Source organism: Microtus oregoni, unplaced genomic scaffold (assembly GCF_018167655.1).
Source record: "Microtus oregoni isolate MIOR12 unplaced genomic scaffold, Mior012 000002F_ref0000024, whole genome shotgun sequence".
In the NCBI taxonomy this organism is placed as follows: Eukaryota; Metazoa; Chordata; class Mammalia; order Rodentia; family Cricetidae; genus Microtus; species Microtus oregoni.
Genome location: NW_024543061.1, coordinates 42428286 through 42453111, shown reverse-complemented (window position 1 = coordinate 42453111; position 24826 = coordinate 42428286). Strand labels below are relative to the sequence as shown.

At 44.3% G+C, this 24826-nt stretch overlaps 1 protein-coding gene across 1 annotated transcript in view; it reads left to right on the top strand.

Annotated features, from left to right (window-relative positions):
• The window catches only part of Pdzrn3 (PDZ domain containing ring finger 3), a 229703-nt gene that overhangs the window by 84941 nt on the left and 119936 nt on the right, over positions 1-24826 (top strand). The window lies entirely within an intron of this gene.

Genomic DNA, 24826 nt, shown 5'->3' with positions numbered 1-24826 from the left:
GCTGCGAGGACTAGAAACATTCAAGATGAGCTCTGGCATCAGAGTGTGTGTTCTTGGTGCTTTATTAACTGGTTCAATTAAATAAAGGTTTAATGCCTCTGGGATACGCAGTTGCTGTCTGGCAGTCACCAGATGCTACTATACTCTGCTACAGATGGCTCACCATGGAGTGTGGTAGCATAGACCTTAGTGATTATTTCCAGGAGCAGAAGTTGCGCCTCTCCCCAAAAGAGATATTAATTATACTCTTTAGGACCTTTGTTGTTATTTTATCTCAGTCACATTTAGAAAGAAAAAGAGGGGGGCGGAGTTATGGGGATTTGTCTAGATCATATCATAGTTTTCTTTTACATCAGAGTTTCAGATATATAATTAAGGAGTAACTCTCAATTCCTATCCTTGTAAACTCTCCCTCAACCTGCAGTTAAATCCCAGGCTGGCTGATTCAGGGCATTGCTGGAGTCAGTGTGGCTTAGAAGAGCGCCGTCTTCCACATGTGGGTACACAGTAAATACTCTTCTGGAATTGCCTTCCAGGTGCCCATTACATGCCAGGGCTGCATTGTCTGAAAGGACAGAGAGTGACAGTTCAGGGAGTGCAGGAATAAGTGGGCAATTATGCTAATTACGGACCTAAGTGGCACTTGTTTTCACTGCGCCCCCCCTCCATGTGAACTGTCAAGTGAAACTTTCACAAGCCACTCTCTCCTAGAAAGCAGCTGTGGGGATGGGGACGAGTGTCTGGCTCTGGTCTTCCCGGGCCTTGGCTTTCCCTTTAAATGTTTGAGCTTTGGGAATAGAGAGTATGGGAAGTGCATGACTTAGCTGAAATGCTTTGGCCTTTGCTTGGCTGGGCACGTGAATGGTTGTTTGTTTAGTCTCCCTCCAGGTGTGGAGAGAGCATAAACATCTCTTAAGGTCTGGCCAAGGCCTGATTGGCATGTCTTGATAACAGACTGGAGCATGAGGAAATGATCAACACAATACCGATAGCAGTTTATCATTCCGCTTACGGGAAGTTCTGTGACAACGAGCAAGGGTGCTTTATTGTTTGTTCATGTTCTCTTTCTCTCTGGAGTCAGCAGCAGGGCTGGCCAGTGTCAGCAACCTCCTGGTCCAGGCCAAAGAAGCTGAGGCAGTGCTGTCTCAAGGGAAACACATGGGCAGGGGGAGGGGGGTTGGGGGAAGGATGGCAGGTGCTGGCCCTTAACCTGCTCAGAGGAACACAGCTTCCTCCAGGTGGAGTACCCGTCCAGGCTGACGTCATCAGGCTAGGGAGGTACTGCCCTCTTGGAAAGAAGGAGAAACAGATGTTCTCTTAGTACGTGACTAGGCAGGACCAATTTTCTTTGGGTTTGGCTTGGCGAACCAGAAATCATTTGTGTTGGCCATTGGAGCCTAAGGCATGCACACAAATGGCAGAATGACATATGCTCATTGCTGCGTGATCAAGAACCCTTGGGATCAGGAGCATGATCTTCAGCAGGAGCTTGTGGAGGAAGCTTGTTGTTTCCCATGCTTCCTATTCCTGTAGACACGCTCCTTCCCACAAGCATCCCTTCTGGGAGGGTGGCATGAGCACGTTCCTTCCTCTAATCTCTACAGAGTTAAAATAATAAAGTCTACATTTAAAAGATTAATTAGCTCCAGAATTTGCCTCAAAAAAAAAGTAAGGGTGTCATATCCCCACCAAAATCCAGGATATAACTTCTATTGCAATCTTTAAAAATATAGATATTGATAGTTAATAATTGCTTACATTACAAACTGTGATAAGATACCTTTTGACATATTTATACAATGTGGCCTGATTAAATCCAGCTAACATATTAGTGACCATCTTTGCCTGTTTTTTATGGTGAGACATGGGAATGTAGTCTCTTCATTGTTATTATAATTATCCCTCTCTCTGACTGGACTTGTTTGGCCAGCAGTCCCCATTCTCTCCTTCCCCACTTCTCCCTAGCCCCTGATAGTCATTGATCTGCTTCCACGAGTTCTACTTTATTAGATTCCAGATTTATGTGAACTAGTTTACTTCATTTATCCAAGTATTCAGAAATGTCATACTTTCCTGCCCAGCTTTTTAAAGCTGACTAGTATTCCATTGGGTCTGTTTCTCTATCGGGAACTTGATTAAGCATGGAGGAATAATGTGTTCTTGCCAGTATAGTTAAAGAATTTTAGAATAAACTAAAGAATGCCCTTCATTTGCCCATGTATCCCTACAGATCAATCATTACAAAGGAGCTTCAGGGAAGGCAGTGAACAGCAGCCCTGCTTTATGAAGCAGCCTTATTGTAGTGCACACAGATTACTGACAATCTGCCATTCACTCCCATGCGGATCAGTTTACTCCACGAATATGAGCTGGCTATGATACAGCACCCTTGCAGCCTCAGCACTCGGAAGGCAGAGGCAAGAAGATTGCCACAAGTTCTGTCTACATTGTGTGTGCTAAGCCAACAAGCGTGACATAGTAAGACTTATCTCAGAAAAGCCAACAGAAAAACACCTTGTTTAGTTATTGCAGAGCCATGCATTATAAAAGAAGAAAAGATATAAAAGCACTATGCTGGTAGAAATGACTGGGACGTAGATGAGAAATAAACCAAGAAGTCAATGCTGGTGATGTCAGCGATGATAAGCTAAACGGTCTGATTAAAAAACAAAAGCAGAGTTGAGTGGAATAAGGAGTGTGGAGCTGTGTGCTCTTCCCTACAAGGGTCAGGTAAGCCTTGATGAAAGGTGGCCTGCCTGTGATAGACAGGAGAAGGTAGGGACATGTTTTTTCAAAGGCCATTCAAGGTTAATAGAACAGAAGGCAGAGCCTGGGACTGAGACACCAGATGGTAGCTAGCTCTTATAGCTGTATCTTTTTGCCTTTCTCTCTGTTGGTTTATCTTGTGTGTTATACATTCATAAGCTTTTCCTGGTACAGACACAGCTGATGGTGTTCCAAAAGTAATAGTGGTGACTATAGTTATCGGTCAGATATTCTGCCTGCTGTGTAGACTATGTCACCCGGATAATCCAGTGGACACCTTTTGCTGCAAAAGTACATGGCCACGGGAGCACCGGACAGAAATCTCAAGGTCCAAATCAGGAGCAGAAGGAGACGGAGCACGAGCAAGGAACTCAGGACCATGAGGGGTGCACCCACACACTAAGACAATGGGGATGTTCTATTGGGATCTCACCAAGGCCAGCTGGCCTAGGTCTGAAAAAGCATGGGATAAATCCGGACTAGCTGAACATAGCGGACAATGAGGAATACTGAGAATTCAAGAACAATTGCAGTGGGTCTTTGATCCTACTGCACGTACTGGCTTTGTGGGAGCCTAGGCAGTTTGAATGCTCACCTTACGAGACCTGGATAGAGGTGGGCAGTCCTTGGGCTTCCCACAGGTCAGGGAACCCTGATTGCTCTTCGAGCAGATGGGGGGGGGGGGGGGACTTGATCGGGGGAGGGGGAGGGAAATGGGAAGCGGTTGTGGGGACGAGGCAGAAATCCTTAATAAATAAATAAATTAAAAAAAAACCACAAAAAAAAAGTACATGGCCATGAATTTAGCCCTATGTAAATCTTCAAGTGAGTAATATGCCCTGCATAGATGTGTCATTACTGTTCTTTCTACATTCAGACCTGAAAATAAGGAATGGTCTGGTTTGGTGGAGGGTTAGACGCTTTGAAAATTCTGCAAGCCCAATAAATAATAGGAGCTTGTTTATGAAATGGTCAGAGCAGGAGGTTGGAGGTGGGGGTTGGGGGTGGGGGGAGAGTAGCACCCTTCACAGTGGCTGTATTGTCCTGTGAAATGAAGGCAAGCTATAATTACAGCGTGTGTGCTGCTTCTGGGTTCCAGTTGCCTTTGCTTTCATTTTTGAAAAAAAAAAAATAATCAAGGAATATGGAAACTAGATTAAGTTAATTTAATTAAGGAGAGACTGTCGATGAAATTGTAAAGTGCCTGGTTTCTGACCCATTTGCTGTTGAGCCCTTTTCCCTCTTTGATGTTGGAATAATCAGATTAGAATCAACGGGTTTCATGGGAAACCTATAGACATAAAGATCATGGAGTTAAAAGCTTCTTAAAGGAGTGGCCAGTTTTGATTTCTTGAATTCTTACTTCTAAAAGCATTTTTACTCGCAAATGAACTTAGCAGGCCGATGGTGAGATTACCTGGGCCAATGGCCTTCTAGCCAGCAATCACCCCACTGAAGGTCAGACATTCGAAGCATGGCTGAACATGCTTAGACTTGTCCATGGGCCCACTGTCCCCCATAACAGTGGGCACCACAGTACCTACCCCCACAAGACAACCTGGAGGCACATCAGACTATTCGAGTTAGTTCATTTTGTTAGTCTTTTCTGTGGTAAAATACCAGAGGAAAACAATTTTTAAAATACGATGTATTTTGGTTCATGGTTTAAGAAAGAATATACTCCATCTCATCACTGTTGGTTGGTCCTTTGCAAATCTGTTGCAGGAAGCAGTTGCTCTTCGTGTTTCCTGACCTCTGGGGTTGCCACCTCCACAGCTGGCAGCCTGTACGCTTCATGTGGCCAAGAAGGCTGAGGTGCTTGTCAAAGTGGGTTTGCTGTCAGCAAGTAGGAGACAGACAGGAAGTGAGGCCAGACTGAAAAACCTCAAGACCCACCCCTCCAATGACGCACTTCTTCCAGTGAGGCTTTACCTCCTCCAGGTTCCCTAGCCCTCCAAAGTGACACCACTGGCTAGGGACCAAGTGTTTCAAACATGTGAGCCTGTGGTGGGGGTGGGAGGGGGGTGGATTTCACAATCAAACCATAGGCTCTTTCTTTGAGGTTTCTTAAACATGTTTGGTTGTTGTGACAAGATGTAAGCCATGTGACTTAGTGGAAAGCGGATGGAGTTTAAAGTTGGGCTGACCCAAATCCAAGTCCGCCTGGGAAAGCTTAGGCAAGGTTGTCGCTGAAGACTTTTCTTCAGATGTTCAATGGGGGCAGCTGCATCCCTGTCAGAGCGTGTAACAGGGATCAAAGTGAGATGACGTGTGCAAAGCCGTGAGCATGCATTGTGCCCGGCATCACTGTTGGTTGGTTCTTTGCAAATCTGTTGCAGGAAGCAGTTGTTCTTCGTGTTTCCTGACCTCTGGGGTTGCCACCTACACAGCTGGCAGCCTATAACCTTCATGTGGCCAAGAGAAGTGTTTGGGCAAACCGACGCCATGTTTCAAAAACGGTTCAGAATTTGTTGCCAGAATTTAAGAATCAGATTTTTACAGGATAGTCTGGGTTTTTGGCTTTATTTGAAAACCGAGAGTCTGGCAACCCACTGCCTCCCCCTCCTTTCCCACAGAGTAGCAGTCAGCAGGAGCTGGCAGCTTCCTTTACACAGAAAAGAATACACTGGGCTCTTTTTCTTAGTGATGTACCTGCTTGTCCCCCTTGAGTGCCTGAAGTATTGACACGACTCTGTCTAGACATTAGGCTGAACTTGGGGCAGATTTTCTGTGTGTGGAATTGGTAATTGGGAAGTCTACCCAAACTTTGAGATGTATGCAGCTCTAGCCTCAGAAGGAAGATCCCTGACTCCTCTGAATACTGAGCAGTTGCATGCCTGAGGGAAGACTGTTTCTCCAATTGAAATTTCAGCCACGGCAGCACCCAATTGGAAGTTATATTTGGGAAGGATGTTGGGACAGTGGGTCAGGAAGATGAGCCTCTAACCAGCTGTACAATCCGACTGCATGCACACAAGTCACTTTCATGTGCAGCATGGGCAAACATGTAAATGGCTGTGATTGTGAATGGGGAAATTAAAGCAATACCGTGAATACAGTGAGGCATATGAATGACTGTGGGGTAGCCAGGAGCAAAGGCAAAATTCAGGTGACACCAAACAAGCCAGATAGTTCATTACCCAACACCCCTTGGAACAGAATCGGCGCTCTTCATAAAGCTGGGTGATTAAAGTGGTGTTCCCTTTGCGTAGGCAGGCTTTCTTCTCTTCAATGTCTACCTCTGTCTGATCTTTATCAAAACCTGTTAAACTTGTCACAACAAAGTGACCTATCAGTTACTGGACTTCTTCCTTAAATGGAAGATTCAGTACATTTTTGAGGTACATATTCAATGACTACAAGCCAAAGATCTCCTTAATTTTTCTCCCTAGGAAACAAATTCATGTTTTCAGGTCTTCTGGTTTAAATTCACTTAAGAAAGGAAAAAGTAACATTTGATCTGTATTGTTCACACTGTAATTTTAGAGGCTACGTTTGGCTGTGAGTGGCATTTACAATTTTATAGGTTATTTGGGTCTTGCATTCAACCTAGATTTAGTTTAACCAGGTACATCAGGACTTTTTATAAGATCTCTTTAATGGTTACTTCTACCTTTTTTTTTTTTTTTTTTTTTTTTTTTGGTTTTTCGAGACAGGGTTTCTTTGTAGCTTTGGTGCCCGTCCCGGAACTAGCTCTTGTAGACTAGGCTGGCCTCGAACTCCCGGAGATCCGCCCACCTCTGCCTCCCGAATGCTGGGATTAAAGGCGTGCGCCATCACCGCTCGGCTCTACCTTTTTTTTTTTTTTTTAATTTCTCAAGACATAGATTTTGCTTGGTTTTAATAAAAACTTGAATATGTTGTTGTGGATGTTGAGACTGCGTATTCAATGCTAGTTCCCAGCCAATGTCCATTCCTCTGAAGGTTTTGGTAGTGAACACATACATAATCATGGTTTTGTCATTTGATAGTGGTCTTATGTAACCACTTAATTTTTATTGCCAGAGTGTTAAGTCATAAAAAGTGTCTGTGCTGTGCTCAGTAAAGGAGCCAGACCTCTAAACATCTTTGTGGTCATTGTTCCGGCATGCCAGTGTTAACTTGGGGCCTGAAGAAAATTCTGCTCAGCAGAACACATAAGGCCAAGCCTTACGGAGTGAAAATACACTGGCGTCCTGTGGTTCTGCCGTAGGTTTTGGTGAGGTCATCGGCAGCTTATGGAATTGTGGCGTAGGGAACTGGAAGAGGTAAAGTTGCCCTAAGCAGACAAGGGCTGTGCTGTGATAGTTAACCTATATATTGTTTCTAGGTGCTGGGTTTTATGCTGAGGGCTCGCTGTGAATTAATGCTTGCACATTTGTTTTCTCAGCAGTGCTAAGAAGGAGGTCCTGACTCTTTTATACTTATGAGCCAGGAATGAAAGGAGGGTTCAGAGATATTAAGCGACTCACTCAGTCTTGGTACATTGGTACCAAAGTTGGTGCATTGGTAAAGTGGTAGAATTCACTCTCAACCCAAGTCTGATGGACATTCTTCATTCCCATGTCTGTCTCCTCTCAAGGGCAGGTACAAAAAAGGAAAAAAAAAAGTGTCACATAAAAACAGACTCACTGGTGGCTCTTGACTTAGGTTAGTAATCCCAGTATTGGTTGGTAAGGGAGAGCAATTGAGACTCCTTATGATGCACTGAATTTTTAACAATTTTATTCAACTAATCATAAAATATATTACACTTCCCTGTTCTCTTAAAGAACACATAGTAGGTGTAATTTAAATATCTGCCCATCACAGTGATTCTCCAGAAAGCACCGTGCCTGCCCTGCTCTCTGAAGGAGTTCTCCAGCCAATCACACTTCGAAGTTCACAAGCCTTTGGTTTTGGATTGTTTGTGTTTGTTTTTGTAGTCTTCGCCCATCTAATGGACCACTCTGGTAGTCTCAGTGCAGATTTCCTTCTTCCCTTTGTCTTTCTGTAGTTCCGTTTCCATACATTCAACCAATCGCTGATCAGAGATGCTCAAATACAAAGTGCTCTGCTGTTACTCACATGCGTCGTGCAGTTAGGTGATTGCAGATTGTGTTTGTACTTGAACACCTGACGACCTTTGTCTGTGTGCTTGTTCCTTAAACAGCGCGGCATAACAATTAATGCAGGCTTTCCATTGTGTTAGGCAATGTAAGTCATCAAGAGCTGATGTACCGAAGGATACTGGAGGGTGTCAAGTTCAACTCATTGCATACAAGGGATTTGAACATCCATAGAAATGAGGAAGTCTGTTGTGGAACAGAAGAGCAAGTAATCTGGCTTGTGTCACTTCAAAAGAGCTGTGTTCTCCAAGAAAGCAGAGTGCTGGCCTTGTAGATGTGATTTCCTCTTTTCTTTTTCTTTTTGTTCCCCCACCTACATTTTCATTTCCCTTCTTTCTTTTCTTCCTTCCATTATTTCTTTTGAGAAAGAACTATTCAGTATGCTGTCGATGGACCCAGGCATTTGGAAGAAAGTTCTTTTATTTTACTTTCTGTCAAACCCCTTACCATACCTTTAAGGACAAGTGGTCACTAATTCTGCATCTTCCATTCCCTTGTCCCTATCCCTCCATGTCCTTTGCTTATTGACTTGACTCTGAGATGGCAGAAAAAACATATTTCCTGGATTGCCTTGGAAGGAATTATCTGGGCTGTGCTGGGTATACTGAGGCAGGAGGGCCTAGAGGTTCAGCAAATATTGTCCAGATATCCTTGGTACAGAGGACATAGATTGGAGGAGCTAAGAAAACCTCGGGTCATTTGCTTCCATCTCTGCATTCAGGGAGGCCATTTCCAAGCTGGCTCCAAGCTCTATCTCTCTGCCCTAAACTCGCAGGTAGGTGTGCTGGTGGCAGACTGGAGGCTTCAGACACCCACATGGCTTCTGCTTTGCAGGTAAGAAATAGGAAGATTAAATCTTTCAGCCATCAGGGCTTCTTAGTCTACACTCAGAAGCATAGTGAATGAAACCCAACTGGAGCAGAAAGTCAGTGATCAACATTCTGTCCAGAGAGGGACTTCATTTTTACTTGTACATGTGGGTTCCAGCTCTGGATTGCTCCTCCAGAGCCAAAGCCAAGGAACACATATATGATGTATATATGTATGTAGATGGAGCAGAATGTTAGACTGTACTGAGGTTGCCTGTTTATCACCGGGCTTTAAAGCAATCCCGTGTTAACGGTATCTGCTTGACTTGTAGTCATTCCCTTCCCTCCTGTTCCCAAAAGACGTTTAAGTATAGAGCCACATCCTCCCTGCCATACCAGATTCTGCTCAAAGAATGCACCCCCACCAGCACTCCCTCACTTCTTCAGGCTGTGCTGTCTGTTCAGCCTGAGAGGCAGGCTCATCCCATTCCCTGGCTTGGCTTTTTCATCTTCCCTGACTGGTGCTGTTATGCTGTGAATCTGACCGAGGGTGCAACCAGACCTAGAACGAGCAATGCTTTCAACTCTTTAAATGAGCAGAATTTGAAATTACCTTCATGACCTTGGAGTCATGTGTAAAGCTGTTCCAATGTCCAACTCATCTGTTTCGACTTCCTTTGTGGTTCAGGCTAGCCTTGAACTTATTACATAGATAAAAAATGCCTTATTATTCTAATCCTTCTGTAGCCATAGCCCAAATGCTGGAATTACGTGGGAGTGTCACCCTGTGGGGTCATTTGTTTATTTTTGACAATTTCCCAAAGAATCTCTGTTCTTTGTTGAGTGAAAACAGGGTCACATAATCCTTTTGCAACACTAGTTTGCTGAAAAGAAAGCACATTTGTTTTGTTCCTAGTTTCCCTAGCCCTAAAGAGATTGTCCAGTATCCTGTCCTGTTGGTCATTATCCCCCAGAAAGATTTCTCTCCATAGTGGTCAACTTCATACTCCATTGGAGCATCTGCAGCCTTTAGAAGGGACACTGAGGAGTTTATCTTCCAGTGATGTTGCATGAAGCAGGGCAGGACATTCAGAATATTAAAGAGCAGCCTTTTAGAACCTGTTGTTCGTGGTGCAGTTTTCTGAGGCAGATCTAAAAACTTCCAAGGCAGGAGGAAGGAAAGCATGCCTTTCCTCTCCTTAGTCTGTGCTGAGCAGTCCTTGACCTCAGGTCTCTCTGCACTTGGCCCTTGATCTTGACAAGAGTGATTTGTCTAAATTTGCTGTGTGTGAACCTGGGCCAATGGGATTTTGCTGTAGGACGGCAAGAGACTTCTCATGAATGGAACCTTCTACATCTGTTCCTCAGAAGAGAAGAGTTCTTCCTCATTTTGGGTTTGTTTGTTTCCCATTCTGATTAAATAGAAGTTTCTTTTCTTCCGTTGGTTTTTAGGTCAAGAGGTCTCTCTGGGTGGTCTGGGACATGACATGTAAAGTGATGACTGAGGGTCCCTCTTGTCTTTGTAACAAAGCTGAACTTCAGGGACTGCAGTTCTGGCAAAGGCTGACTGTCTGCTAATGACGGTGGTACATTCTTCTCATAATTACTTAGGCCATTCAAAACAGCCCTAGGAGGCAGCCACTTTCCCTGGCGCAGCTTTCCTCATGGACTTGAGATTTCTAAGTTAGCATCTCACAGTGCCTAGAATTTTTCTGTGTGCCTGCCTTCAGTTTAGGGATTGAAAGTGGCCAGCCTGGCATTCAGGTCCAGTATGGATGAAATCTTTGAATCTCCTATTTTGCCATCAGACAATTCAAAGGCCCTTAGGAAGAATTACCCAACATGCCATCTATCGCAAGTTCAAGGACCTCAGCACTCAGACTGCTCTGGGCTCTGCAAGCCAAGAGGCCCTTCGGAACTACGCTCTGTGCAGACTTGATGAGAGTCCTGATAGTGTGGCCTGCAGAGTACAAAGCCACACACTGGCTTGTCTCCAAAGGAGTCATAGGAATGAGTGGGGAGACGTGACTTTTGTAAATGTGTGAGTTGAGTCTTTAGACCCAGCCCCGAGGTCCCTTCCGTGTGCTGTCTCCCCTTTTATTACAGTGATTCATAGCAAGTCACATTGTGCATGGGCCCTCATTTTATGGAAGGGAAAAAGGGAGGCTTACAGTTTGGGGGGATTGTGTGTACACACCATCTTCAGCTCTTTGTTGCATAAACATCAATTTGTGAACACCGATTTGCTTTTCATAGACAGTCTGTGCCCTGTTTTTCATTGCCCCTGCCCCTGGCCAAGTTAATGAAGACAAAAATCTCACATAAGGGAAGAGAAGCAAGCAACCTTCCCAGTTAGTGCTGGTGGGGCTAAGGCTTAGGCACGGAAGTGAGACATTGAGGAAGACTTGATCATCTCTGTGTGTCCTTATCTGCGTTAGGAATGCCTATGAAATACTCTGATGTGATTGCATTCAAGTTGATTTCATGAGTATTTGTTGAGCTTCTGAGTGATGTGTTTTGGTATAAGTATATAGTATTGAGTATTGGTTGAACTTTTTAGGGGTCATATTAAGTGATTTGCTTGCAGCGTCATACTTAATTTTGAACAGAGAACGTAATGCACATATTATTTGCTTCCAAAGAAGACAGGGAGGGGAGAACTGTGCCCAGAAAGGTCCAGTAAGCTGCTGAGGTTGCACAGCTAGTGTGTAGTAAAGTCAGGACTGGAACGTAGGCGTCCGTCTCTAATGCTTATGTTTTCACCATGATCTCATAAGCTCTGTGTTCTACTCTCAGGAACCTCCAGGTCCAGGGAGGGCAAAGCCAGAAGTGAAACAAGCATAAAGCCAGTGCCAGGAAGAAAAGGGACACATCAAGAGAGATAAACAGAGACATTGAGGCTGCTGAATCTGGAAGAGGGGGGCTCTCTGGGAGTATGACATCTAGACAGTTCAGCCTTGTGCCATGTAGGGTGCATGCTTCTGCTATAAGGAGATGAAATGTATGTGTAAGCCTGGAAACCAGCAAATGCCGACACCAGGGCCTCTGAACAGCTTCCCTGTCACCGGTGAGCACGGTTATGGGTAAAGGGACATCTAAGCTTAGAAATAGTCATAATCTGTCTGAAAAGGAATGCCCAGCTGCCTGGCCGATTGAGTATGTTCTCCATTTTATTACATATGTTCAAATTTATAAACATGAAAGAGAGCCAGTCTTTTCAATGCCCATAACAGGCCCCATTTCACAAAACCTCTCCCTGCTCGCAAATGTGGGAAAACAGAAGGAAGGGAGTTTTTGAAGTTTTGCCTCCAAATATTCCCTTAGTCGTCTTTTATGAGGCTCGCTTCTTTCAAACCTGACATGCGTTCATAAAACGTGATGTTCTTCTGCCTTTATACAGTTAAAATCAAAAGATAGAACGGGCTCGTAATTCTGAGCAAAGACGCCCTCAGAAGATCCTCGATGTGACAGATACTGACCCGTCGTACTGTTCTGGACATTAATGAATGCTAATTTATTTTGCTGTTTGTTTTTTTTTTTTTTTTGGTTTTTTCGAGACAGGGTTTCTCTGTGGCTTTGGAGCCTGTCCTGGAACTAGCTCTGTAGACCAGGCTGGTCTCGAACTCACAGAGATCCGCCTACCTCTGCCTCCCGAGTGCTGGGATTAAAGGCGTGCGCCACCATCGCCCGGCTTATTTTGCTGTTTGTAACAAAACAAGACCACCAAAAAAGCTTTCTGATAGTTCTTAGCCATAACCTTAGATTCTAGGGTAGGAGGCAATGTGTGTGCGTGCGTGTGTGTGTGTTGTGTGCAAACTTTACAGGCACACACGTGACACATGCATACAGAGGCTAAAAGACATCCACAGGTGTCCTTCATTAGACTCCATCTCCCTTGTTTTTGGTTTTGTCACTGGGCCCTGGAGCTTTTGGATCTGGCTACACTACCTAGCCACGGTCCTAGGATCTGCTGGCTTCTGCCTGTCCCACCCTAGGATTGCAAGCATAGCTCCTACGCCTCTTTTATTAAGTTTGTTTCTTTGTTTTGTTTTGTCTCTGGTTTTTACATAAATTTTAGAGATCAGATGCAAGTTCATAACAGCAAACACTTTACCAACTAAGGTATCTACCAAGCCTGGGACAATGTTTTTTAAACTCTTAGAAATAATGCTACCTATATTATTAGGCAGTGGTGGGACACACCTTTAATCCCAGCACTCAAGAGGCAGAGGCAGGCGGATCTCTGTGAGTTCAAGGCCAGCCTTTTCTACAGAGTGAGTTTCCAAACCCTGTTTTGAAAAACAAAACAAAAAAAAATAAAGGTGAAAGAAAGAAAGAAAGAAAGAAAGAAAGAAAGAAAGAAAGAGAAAAGGATCTCTTGCCCGTCTCTGGTACATTTTACCTCCTGAGACACACTGGCTATTTTCCCAAAATGTACACTAGGATTATCTTCCCTAGATAATCCTGGTTTACATGGATTTGCATGCCTGGTTAACAATGTCACCAACCTCTGCTATTCCTTCATAAATGGAAATTAATTAAAAGAGAGCTTGCCAGTGTAAACATATCCTTCTAAATATAGATTTCTTCTCCGTAACCCTGTCTAGGGAAAAAAAAAAATCCCCTTTATTAGAAATGGCTGATCTCACATCAAAGCTTCATGAGAAGACCAACTACCCTTTCATTTTAATACAGAGGCTTTCTGAGCCTCAAAGGTGCACCTGGCTACTGGTTCATGGCGTGACCATTCACAGTGAGTGGCACCAGGGGTCAGAGCTGCCCTCAAGGAACATAGCTTTTTCTAAACTCTGTTCGTCAGAGGTAATTTGTATTATTAAAGTTTTCTTAACTGTGTTTTTAAAACTCTTCTTTAGGGGAAAGGAGTTGTGTACTTGGTACAGAGACTTACCTTTTTCTTTCAGTTCTACTAGGTAGACTCTCATCCTCCATTGTGCTTTGTTGCATTTATAACTTTAACCACATTAGGGGGAGGATGCTATCCTGTCGCATCTCCTTTTTTGCTTGATGATATATTAAAGTCAAAGTCGGACCTTCCAATCCAAATGTTTCCCATACACCCAGAAAACACGTGTCTGGTGGCAGGCACAGTCCCAGGAAGAGCAAGCAAACCCTCTGCTATTTGCAAATGAGAATTAGTTCACAGTATTGAAAATATCCATCGCCAAATTGTAAATTTGGGAAATTGGCTCCCAGACTCCTAACTCCCTTTACAAGCGCACTCTGGACCCTTTCCCAGGTCTCAGTGAATGCATCATCCCCCACCCCCATTTCCTGCTGCTTTCCCAAAAGCTTTCTGCTTCCTTTCTGCCAGTTGAATATGTTTGCTTCTAAATGGAAACAGCTTCCAGAAAGCACTCACAGCAGTGCCTGAATGACCGGGGTTCTTGTCGCCCGCTGTGCTGCGCCTTGACTGAGGTCTGTTTGATGCCTTTCCATCTCTGCTGGGTCACCATATTGCATTCTGGACCTTTCAGCAGCTGCTCTGTTTCTGCACTCCTGCTTTTCAGTTGTTTGAAGTCTTATGATCCATTTTCCTTCATCACATTTCCCATGTTCCTCCGTCAAAACCGTGGGCTTTTTCTCCTGGCAAAGAATCACTACACATTTTATTTGCTATTTGATGCTTTATATGTGTGGATATGTGTGTGTGGATATTCATATATGAATACATACATGAACATATATGGACAGCTATGGTAACTGATAACTTTTAAAATAGCTTTATCTGTTGTTTTTTTTTGCAGTTTTTGAGGGGTAATGTGTCATGTCACATTTAAATAATAAAAATTCCTTCTCATTGAATATGTCTACCTATTTATTCTTGTTATATCTCATTAGCAAGAACATCCTGCGGTTTCCTAAGATCTAACTTTCATTTGGATAGGCATCATGGAGGTGTGAGTTCATTCACAGTTAACCCTTGGATCCTAGGATAGTATTTTTCAAGTTATTATTAATTATAAAAGCTACAGCCATGTAGAAGTAATGGATTTCTGATGCAAATTCCAAAGAGCATATCTTCTTAAGGTTTCTGTCACCTTCGAAAGACAGCAACAACATTATAAAACAACAGTTAATACATTTCTAGCAAAACCGGCTAGATATCAGGTACCACATTAAGAGGTAAAATTCCAGAATCTACCATCAGCCATTTGGCTTGAGATGCCGTGTTACACCTCTCTGTTGACTGGGCAGATGCGGTAGGAGATGGACTTGATGTAGACACAGGTTTTTATTTCGCTGGTCATTACTAAGGAAGGGCTACCAACCACCACCACGTAACTATATGCTGAGAAGGGAAAATCCATCCACCCAACAGCAGGACTAAATGTAAAACTGGACAAACAATCTGAATAAAAAAAAATAGGTCTCAAAAACAAAAGAGGTCAGTTGTTACTGACCCATTTATCCCCCACCATTCTCCAGGTCCTTCCGCAGTGCCTGTGTTGCTGCTGCAGAGACAGAGACCGAGGAAGCCTACTGGGCGTGCTCACAAAGTAGTAATAAGTCTGAACATTTAGGAATGGCCACTGTACACATTTTACCTTAGAACACACTGTTATGGAACTGTGATGTTTCCATGTCTGCACCCCAAAATGAGTTGCATCAGGGAGGAGAAGAGTATAGAGTTAAAGCTAAAATGATTCTACTTAGGAGAGAACGCTTGGGAACATACCTCGCTTGGATCTTGTTTGTTGCCGGATTTTACTGGGGATCAGCAAGTACCTTTAAAAGGTTGGAGAATGGACATTCTGGACCAGGTGGATTATTAGACACCCATCACAGCTTTTTGGCTCTCCCAGTGGTGCGGGAAAACAACAAGCCCTTGACAAAACTGAAAACAAGTGGGCGTGGCTGTGTTCCAGTCCAAACTTTATTTCTGGAAAACAGAAATTTGAATTTCATAGAATTTCACACATCACAAAGTAGGATTATTTCAGTCATTTAAAAGCTCCCAAGCCCTTTAAAAATGGCCCGCAGGCCAGATTTGACTCCCAAGCATGGCACGTCATTCCTGTCCTCTACATGGATGTCTTAAACATCTAAATAAGTGTAGAGATGTATGTTCAGCCCTCGCTTCAAACTGCCCTTCCTGAGAGGAAGTTGATTTCCCAGACCTAAGAGGGGATGCTCCGGAATGACAGCCCCGCCTGGGTGGTGGGATGGGTAGATCAGTGAGGCCACCTTTGTATTTAGAGAGTTTCCCATGAGGTAGCAGAGGAGTGACAGGGTAGACTCCTAGACAGTGTCCTTGCAGCTTGAAAGATGCCTTAGTCTCACCAGGATGTGTGCCTCTCCCTACTACAGTCCTGTGCAGGGCTGAGGAGTTTTGTTTTTTGTAGAGATTGGCTTGTTTTTAGGTCACAGGATGGAGGTCTTGATTCCGCTCTGCTGTGTTGGAGGCGACTCAGAGACCACAGAGCAGCGAGTGAACCCAGCGTCTTTTCTCATCTGGCGCCATCTGACCGCCCACCCCTCCCAAGTGCACATTTTAATCCTCTGAAGCTTGGCAAAGCTTTTGTCAGCTGATCTCAACTTCTTAAAAAATAGGAATTAATGGGGACGAAGGGGCAGGCTCTGGCTCCAGCCTTGTTCAGAAGGAAAAAGTTTCATCTGTGGCTGAGCAGGGCAGAAAGGGGGAGGTTGGAGCTGCGACCATACCAGCCAAGCTGGAGTCTCCTGAGGGAGAAAATACATTGATGGTGAATCCCTGAACCGTCTTACTTCTCCCTTGAGTTAAGCTCTTGACTCTCTCCTGCCAAAGACTCCCTAGTTTGATTCCCTGGGACACACCTAGACTCAGGCTTCCTGATTGGATTTGCCAAAGCTGGAGATATTACCGCTGTGTTAAAATTCTTCCACGTGGTCTTCTCTTACTCTCTGTGTGGAGCTGTACCTGGAACACACTGAGCCTGCTTCTAAGGAAGTAGAAGCTCAGGCTCAAACCCCTTTTGATCTCCCCTCTTCTTGGCCCGACGAGTCAACACTGTTCCCATTCTGATATGTATCCCTTTTAGATTCCATTCTGCACTTCCCGGTAGGAAGTGCACCATGCTGGATTTCCCCTTCTCTTTCCAAGCATGGGCTGGTACTGGAGCCCCATTCTACAGCTTGCCGTGCTTCATTCAGTACTGTGGTTGTTCTCCTTGCGGTGATAACACAGGTCTGTCTGCCTAAAGCTAATGCTATTCCTGTCTGTTCTCCTTTCTTTTCCACTTACTTCCTGACCATAATGCCCATTTCCAGTTCCAGTGTCCCCTAGCTTCCAGGCAGGTATGACCAGAGAGAACCCTACAGAATAAGAGAATGAAAGAGGAAAGTGAGGTTGGGGTACCTGCCTTTAATGTTGCCCTAGCAAAATGGTCTCAGGTTTACTGCAGGTAGAGAGGAAAGTTCTGCAGGACACTGTAGCTCTCCCATATTCTTGTTATTATCATGGTACATGGTTTGGTTTTGCTCTGAGATAGGATCTCACCAAATAGCCCACAAGTCTGTAACTTGGATCCTCCTGCCTCCGCCTCCCTAGTGTGAGTGCTTGGGACACCATGAGACACCATGCTGGCTGTTTGATTTCCATTGGGATGAGCTTCTAGCTTCTGGTACAGTTCTCATTCTGTTTCTCCACTGTCGTCCCCCTTCTCCTACTCTGCAAGGCAGTCTGATTGGTGGAAAGCAGGCCATCTGTTCAGTGTGGGGGCCGCACTACACAGAGGCTGGGATCTGTGTGCAGATCACAAACTCCTGGACCGAAAGCTGACGATGTTCCCGTGCTAATTAGGGAATGGAGCCTTTGTTGAGTGGGGATATTATCGGGGTGCTGTGAAAGAGGCCTGGCAAGCTGCCTTGTAGCTTCTCTCATGTGAAGACAGAGAGATAGGGCACCTTTGTAACCTGGATGCTTCACAAGCCCCACAATCGTGTTAGTGACTTGCCAGCTTCCAGAATGATGAGAAGTGTTTCTGTTGTTGTTACAACAGCCTGAATGGACTGGGCCAATAGGCGTATCTCTTTCCTCTCCTCCCCTTCTTCTTTAGGCTGTTTTAAACTGTAGTAAAATATGTGCAACATAAAATTAATTATCCATGCCATTTTCAAGAGATTTTTTTTTTTTTTTTTTAGTTATGTGTGTTGGAGGGTGGAGTCTGTGCACATGAGATACCTACAGAGACCAGAAAAGAGGGTCAGATCCAAGAGCAATAATTACAAATGGTTATGAGCCACCCAATGTGAGTGTTGGGAACCCAACTCAGGTCCTATGCAAGAGCTCTTAATCTCTGGGCCATCTCCCAAGCCCTCCACACTTAGCCATTTTTAGTATCCTTCTTAGTGTCATGGGCATTGATACCATGGTGCAGCCGTTACATTATCCATTTTTGTAATATGTATCATCTCAAACTGAGCCTATATCCATCAAATGTCAGTTGCTATTCATCTCATGGCCCTGCCATGGCAAATGGCCATTCTACTTTCTGTTTCTATAACTGTGATTTGAAATCACAGTACTTGTTTCTTTGTGACTGACTTGCTGTGCTTAGCATAATATCCTGTGTTCAGCCCTGTGGTGGTTCATGTTAGCATCTCCTTCCTCCTGCAGCTTCAGCTCTACTCTGCGATGCCATGTATCGTATTTCCTCGGTTCATTAACTGATGAACGTTTGGATGGCTTCCATCCTTTGGCAGTTTCAACTAATGATGCTCAGACTGTGGGTGTGCAAATATTTCTTCGAGACCCTACTTGCAGTTCAGGAGGGAGGTACATTTCTTGAAATCGAATTGCTGGAGCATGTGGTAATTCTCCTTATATGTTTGAGGAAATGCTGTATCTTTTTTTTTTTTAATCTTCTAGTATTTTTGTTGTTTGCTTTGACCAGAAAGACTTCTGCTCTTGTTCACTTTATGTGGTATTCTATATCAAAGAGCCTTACCTTAGCTATTTGTGTGAGGTCAGCTGTCTTTGTCTTATCTCATTTTGTTACGTAATTTTGATGCTGGCATTATTTTGAGTGAAATGTATTGCGGGAACTCTACATCATGATACTTGTGAAATCTGAAGCTGTTTTCATAGCAGATGTGTAAATTACAGATATGAACTCAATTAAATAATACACTAAGCATTTTAACTGCCGTGGTTTCAAACTCTACAAGTACCCTCTTGCTTTAGGAGAATCGTTGCGATATGTCACAACCATCTAGCCTATTGAAAGCTTCTCAGCATCCTTGTAGGCTTAAAACTGTCTGTGACTTTAAATTTGAAGACTGTTCTTATCTAATATCTATCCTCTTGTAAATGAGTTATAGATATTGGTATCACATTAATTATTAGTTAAATAGCATGTTGTGGCTGAGCTGTGTCTTATTTTCGCGTAGGGAGACCTATTTGAGAAACCATTCGTAAGGCAGATTATAAACTTGAGAGACATTGATCTGTTTGGAATCATAACTTTTCCTAGATTTAGTCCTACATATGAGTTATCTAATGAAGTCATGGCACGTGTCGCTTAGGAAGTACTGATTATAGGCCAAGCACCTAATGTAAGGTAATACATTTATTATCACTTTCATAAACCTGAAAGACAAAAGAATATCCCTCTTCGTTTGCCAGGTACATTGAGAGTCAGAGACATGGACTAAGTTAGCCACAGTCTCAGAGCAGGAAATGGAAGATCCAGAATTGACCCTGACGTCTTCCCACTGTGTCACACTGGACATGCGCGTGCATGTCCACACACTCCTGCCTCCAGTTGTTTGGAATCTTCATCTATATCCTTCCATGATCATGGGACTTGATGGACCAGGATTAATGAAGCATCTCCCAAACCCCATCACAGCTACCGGAAGAGCCCAGCCTAGCAGCCCGAACTTGCTTTGCCATTGTGTGTAGCTTTTTCTATGGGCTGTAGGAAACCTCTGTGTGTAAATCCATAGACAAATGAGCACAGCCTGCACCAGATCAAGACCATAAATGGATTTGAAGCAGGCAGCTCTGGAAGGTTTGGGCAGGTATCCAGAACACTCTGTCCTGAACAAGTGTAGACCTTTTCTGGAGTGTTTGTTTTAGATGTCAGGGCTGAGTGTATTTCTGGCTAGAGTCATTTCCATACTTCGTGTGGGTACCTATTTATAGACCTGAACGGATATCGATTTTTCATCCTACCTACCCAGAGCCATAAAGGTAAAGATTGATCACTTGACTACCTAAAGCATGAAGCTAGCATATAACCAAAAAAAAAAAAAAACCATAATAAAATTCAAAATAAACTGGCAGGGACAGAGAAAGGGTTGGTGTTCTGTTTTCTTAACATGCTTCTGCGCGTCAAATAAAAAGACAAACTGCCCAGTAGGAGCATAAGCCAAGACTGTGACCAATAAACTTGTGAAAAGCGCTCAGCTTCATTAATAAAGTGCAGATCAAATGAGGTTGACAGCTGCAGTTGTCTGCTAATAGGAGGCATTGATGAATGCATCAAAACATGCATGATTGTAAACCTTTGGTTGGAGTTTAAATGGAAGCAGATTTTGACGGTATCCACAGAAACTAAAATGCACATTTTGTTTGGGCCATAAATTACATAATCTACATTATGCATATAGTCATGAAAGGGTGTGCCAACATGTGTCTGTGTTTACACACACACATACACATGGATGTTCCTTGTAGCATTAGAACATTGCTATGACAATATAGCTCTGCTTTAAAAATGTTAAATGAATGATAACTCGGGGCTGGAAAAACGGATCAGCAGTTAACAGCATTTGCTTCTCTCGCAGAGGACCAGAGTTCAGTCCCCAGCACTTACGTGGTGACTCATAACTATAGTTCCAGGAGATCCCGTATCCTCTTCTGTCCTTTGTGGTCACTATATGAACATGGTGCGCTTGCATCTGTTCAGGCTAGACACATACACAAAAATAAAAATATATCTGTTAAAAAAATAATCGACAACCCCTCCATGAAATGGAAGGCTCCACTAAAGAATATGAGGTAGATCTGTACGCGCTCAGCTGGACTGAGCTTCAGGCTTTGTGGCAAGGGTTTGTAAGTCGTCTCATTTGGCCATGTGTGTACGAGCACTGGCCTTAGTGGAGGGACACAGTCCATCCACGGTGCTAGTTAGGGGAGTGTTGTTTTAGGGCTGTGCATGGGCCTGGGCTGCTGCCACTTATATTATTTCCTTGTGCAGTATAATCATTAAAAAATCAAATCCGTTGGAAATCTGTGTGAATGCGCTGTAATACAAGGTAACCACGTGTGACCTGATCTGCTCTGGGCAAGGCAATTGGGCAGAGCGGTGCTTCTGAGATGGAAAGATAAGGCGTTGCCCATCAGTGGCTGCCAGCCTCCCTCCAGTGTGAACCGTGGTCTTTTGCCTCTCAGTGGAAATGCGGCTGTTAAGTCTCGGGTAGAGTCGCATTTGAGACCAGGGTGGGGTGACTCCTGTGAGGTCATTTCCTTATTACCAGTTTTGTTTTGGAATCTGTGCGTATGTGCTTGTGTGCTCACGTGCTCGGGCTCATACAGAAGTCAGAGCACAACCTTGGGTGTTGTCCCTTAGGAATCATCTACCTTGCGTTTGGAGACATGAGACATTGTCACTTGCTGGGATCTGGAGCGCACTGATTCAGTTAGATGGCAGGCCAGTGAACCCCAAAGATCTGCCTGGCTTGGCCTCGCCAGCACTGCACTTACAACTGAACCCACCCCACCCCACCTGCTTCAGTGCATGTTTTGAGTACTGGGAGAAGTACAGTTCTTCCTAGATGTTTCCTCAGGGTTGGCTTTTGGTGGGAAAGAAGATGCTCTAGGCTAACCTGTCAGAAGAGGGTAGCTGGGATTCACATCCAGGGATTCCTGTGGTGTAGACTTCTAATGAGATGTTTGGGGTGATTCTCTAAGAGGAAACAGTTTTTTTTTTTAAATATTTATTTATTATGTATACAATATTCTCCTTCCATGTGTGCCTGCAGGCCAGAAGAGGGCGCCAGATCTCATTACAGATGGTTGTGAGCCACCATGTGGTTGCTGGGAATTGAACTCAGGACCTTCGGAAGAGCAGGCAATGCTCTTAACCGCTGAGCCATCTCTCCAGCCCAAGAGGAAACAGTTTAGGGACCTATTGCTTTTCAGTGTTACAGTGAGGTTGACTGGATCTAGACATGGCTTCCACTGTTCCTTCCCTGTGTAACAGCTCAGCTTTGTTTCCTTGTCTGTATTCCCGACCCCCGTAGTTCAAATCAAAACCCCAGAATTTGTCTGGGGAAAACCTAAATAAACCTTGGGTACCACTCACCCCCCCCCCCATTCTTCTCCAACCCATCCTCCAAATCCACTCATTCTTTTGTTGTTAACTTTCTAAAACCCAAATCTTGATTTAAAAAAAAAAACAAGCAAAAGAAATATTTCTCCATGACCTCACACATACGCGGATTACACACCTCATGCTCCAGTTCCCAACACGGGCAGCGTGCTCTTAGCCTGAGCCAGGCACAGAGACTAATTGAGGATCATCCTTCCAGAGCTTTTTATAGCACCAGTTCCAACTAAGCAGAACTAGCAGACCCCAGTAGCAACCTCCTACCCTGGAGACCCAGCTTTTCAATCTTAAAAAGAAATAAATAACTAAAATAAAAAGTCTCCCTTCTACCATGATCAAAGCAGCAACAGCTAATCCAGAAGACAACACAAGTACTTCTAAGTAGGCTTTGTTTGTCTGGCTTATCCCACCCAAAGGTGACTGCACATCTGCCAGGACTAATCACCTCTTCAAATGCACTGTCCCAAAAACAAGATTAAATGCCCCCAAATGGCTCTCTCTAGTGTTTGCCGGAGACAGTCGGGTCATTAAACATCCTCAGAGCCTATCAATGAGGGTAATAATCGGAGGTCGTTGAGGGTGCGTGTATAGAAACAAACAGGATTCTTCCAAACAGGCCCGTCATCCCTTATCGTTCTCAGTCTTATCGCCGTCCATATCAATACCGTCACTCATCCCTGGTCTACGTTCGTTTAATGGGGTCAGTGGTGTCAGAAAGCATTGACGACTCCTGGAGAACCGCACAAGCTTCCAATTAAGCCTTCGTTCAGGGCGCACGTGGTGAAAAGCCCAGCGAGGAAACAGCAGAGGCAGTTACGGGCATGTGAACGTTCACAAGTTTGCTTCCCTGGTTAAACAACTTCTCAACTGGGCAGAGTCCAGCACGTTAATCCTTAACCTAGGCTGGGCGGCTGCTGCCTGCTCAGAACCGGTTTGTCATTACCTCTAACGACCACCTTTTATGGTCCTGAAGAGCTCCTAAGCAGGGTCTTATCACCACCAAGCCTAATCGTCATTAATGGGGCAAGGCACTGATAATTCTCAGTCGCACCAGAGGGAAGCGGTTTATGGTCAATTGAAAATTTTTTAATTACAGCTGTGGTGGGGGGGGAGGGGAAGGAGGGAAGAAGAGGGGGAGGAAGAGAGGGGACAGCTCACTGGAGGCCACTTTGGGGTTGTACTTAGAGGCTTACTGGCTCATGGACCTCTTTCATATTTAATTCTTGGTAATTCCAGGCCACTCCATTTTCTTCCTGCCTCCAAAATTTGGTTAAGGTAAAGACATGGCCTCCTATAGGCAGGCCTGGTGGGCACAGGCACTGCTGGGCACCACCTGAGCACTCAGATACTGGTCCTGGGTACTTCTGAGACTTCTGGTACTTTCTAGAGTCTTGGTTTTTCTGCCTCCCCACCTACAAATGTTCTTTCCCCCTTCTTTTAAAGCGAGCACAGTAAGGAGTCTGTTGTAGATGCCCTGAGACACAATCATTTCCCTGTATCTCGTTACCACCGTATCCATTAAACTACATGAATACACCCCCTATCCCTAGCCAAGCAGACAATTTGGAGACTCCTAGGTCAAACATGACTTTTCACAATTGAATTTTCAACATGGAGATGGAACACATTTTCATTTTCGAGTTTAAAACAGCTTTGAACACATTGTAAAGGGTTCAACATGTTAAGTACATGGCACATTGGCTCCGGGGCCGCTACTATGGCTCTGCCTTTTAGCCTTAAGTACGGCTCACGCCTGTAGCAGGGTTTTGGTAATCAATCCAGTAAAGCTTTGCTAAGCCTCCAAGATAGTGTCTCTGCCTCTTATTTGCTATAATAGGAACGTTAGGGCAACTTGAGTTGAATGTATATTTCTATCCTCGTTTTCCCTGCATGAAAGCAAGCAAGGTTTGATTTGAGCTTTATTTATAGATGCAGAGAGTTGTGCACCCCAGAAAAAAAAGCTACACTGAAATTCTCTTATGACACTATTAAATGCCTGCCTTCTGGTTTTCTATTCCCAGGATTTTGTCCACACAAGTATGTGCAATGTTAGAAGGATGTGGACCGCTCGTAGCGTGCATGCTTCAGCCTTCTGCACGAGGGTTTATGAAACTGGCCACAAAGTGTTTTATGGAAGCAAGACAAATATTTATGAACAATTCCAAATCATCTGTTTTGAAATGTAAAGTGTGTTCTGAGTGGGGGTGGAGGCCCAGGTGTTTCCTGTCTGAACTTGGAAGGAGTCTCTCCCTCCAGAGGCTTGTGGGACCCTGGATTTCCCTAAGAAGCCCAGAGTTGCCCAGCTTCCCTGAGAAGGCCTGCCCAGTGGAGCACACTCCCAGTAGCACACAGGGTTTAGCACATAGGAAGGCTTCCTGAGAGCCCTGGAGATGGCTCAGTCAAAGTGCTTGCCTTGTGAGGGTGAGGACATGCATTTGACCCTTAGAACACACATAAAAGGGCCAGGTGTGGCAAGGGCATACTTTTAATCCCAGTCCTGGGGAGGCAAAAAAAAATAAAATTGGTAGGTCCCTAAGACATTTTGGCCAGCCTGCCTAGATGAATTGGCTGGTTCCTGGGCAGTGGGACATATATCTGGAAGGGGGGGGGGGGTGACAGGGTGGATGGCTCCTGAGGAAAGAGCCCCCTGGGTAAACCTCTGCCTTCCACATGAACATGCACACACACAAAACTTTCCTTGGCTATGCATGGCAGATATATTCTGATTTGTTAGAATTATGACCTAATTTAAAAAAATAAAAACTACAGGAAAACTGTGAGCAGAGACTGAGCGTGAATTTCTGCAAGGCCATAGCTCTGGTCTTGAGCA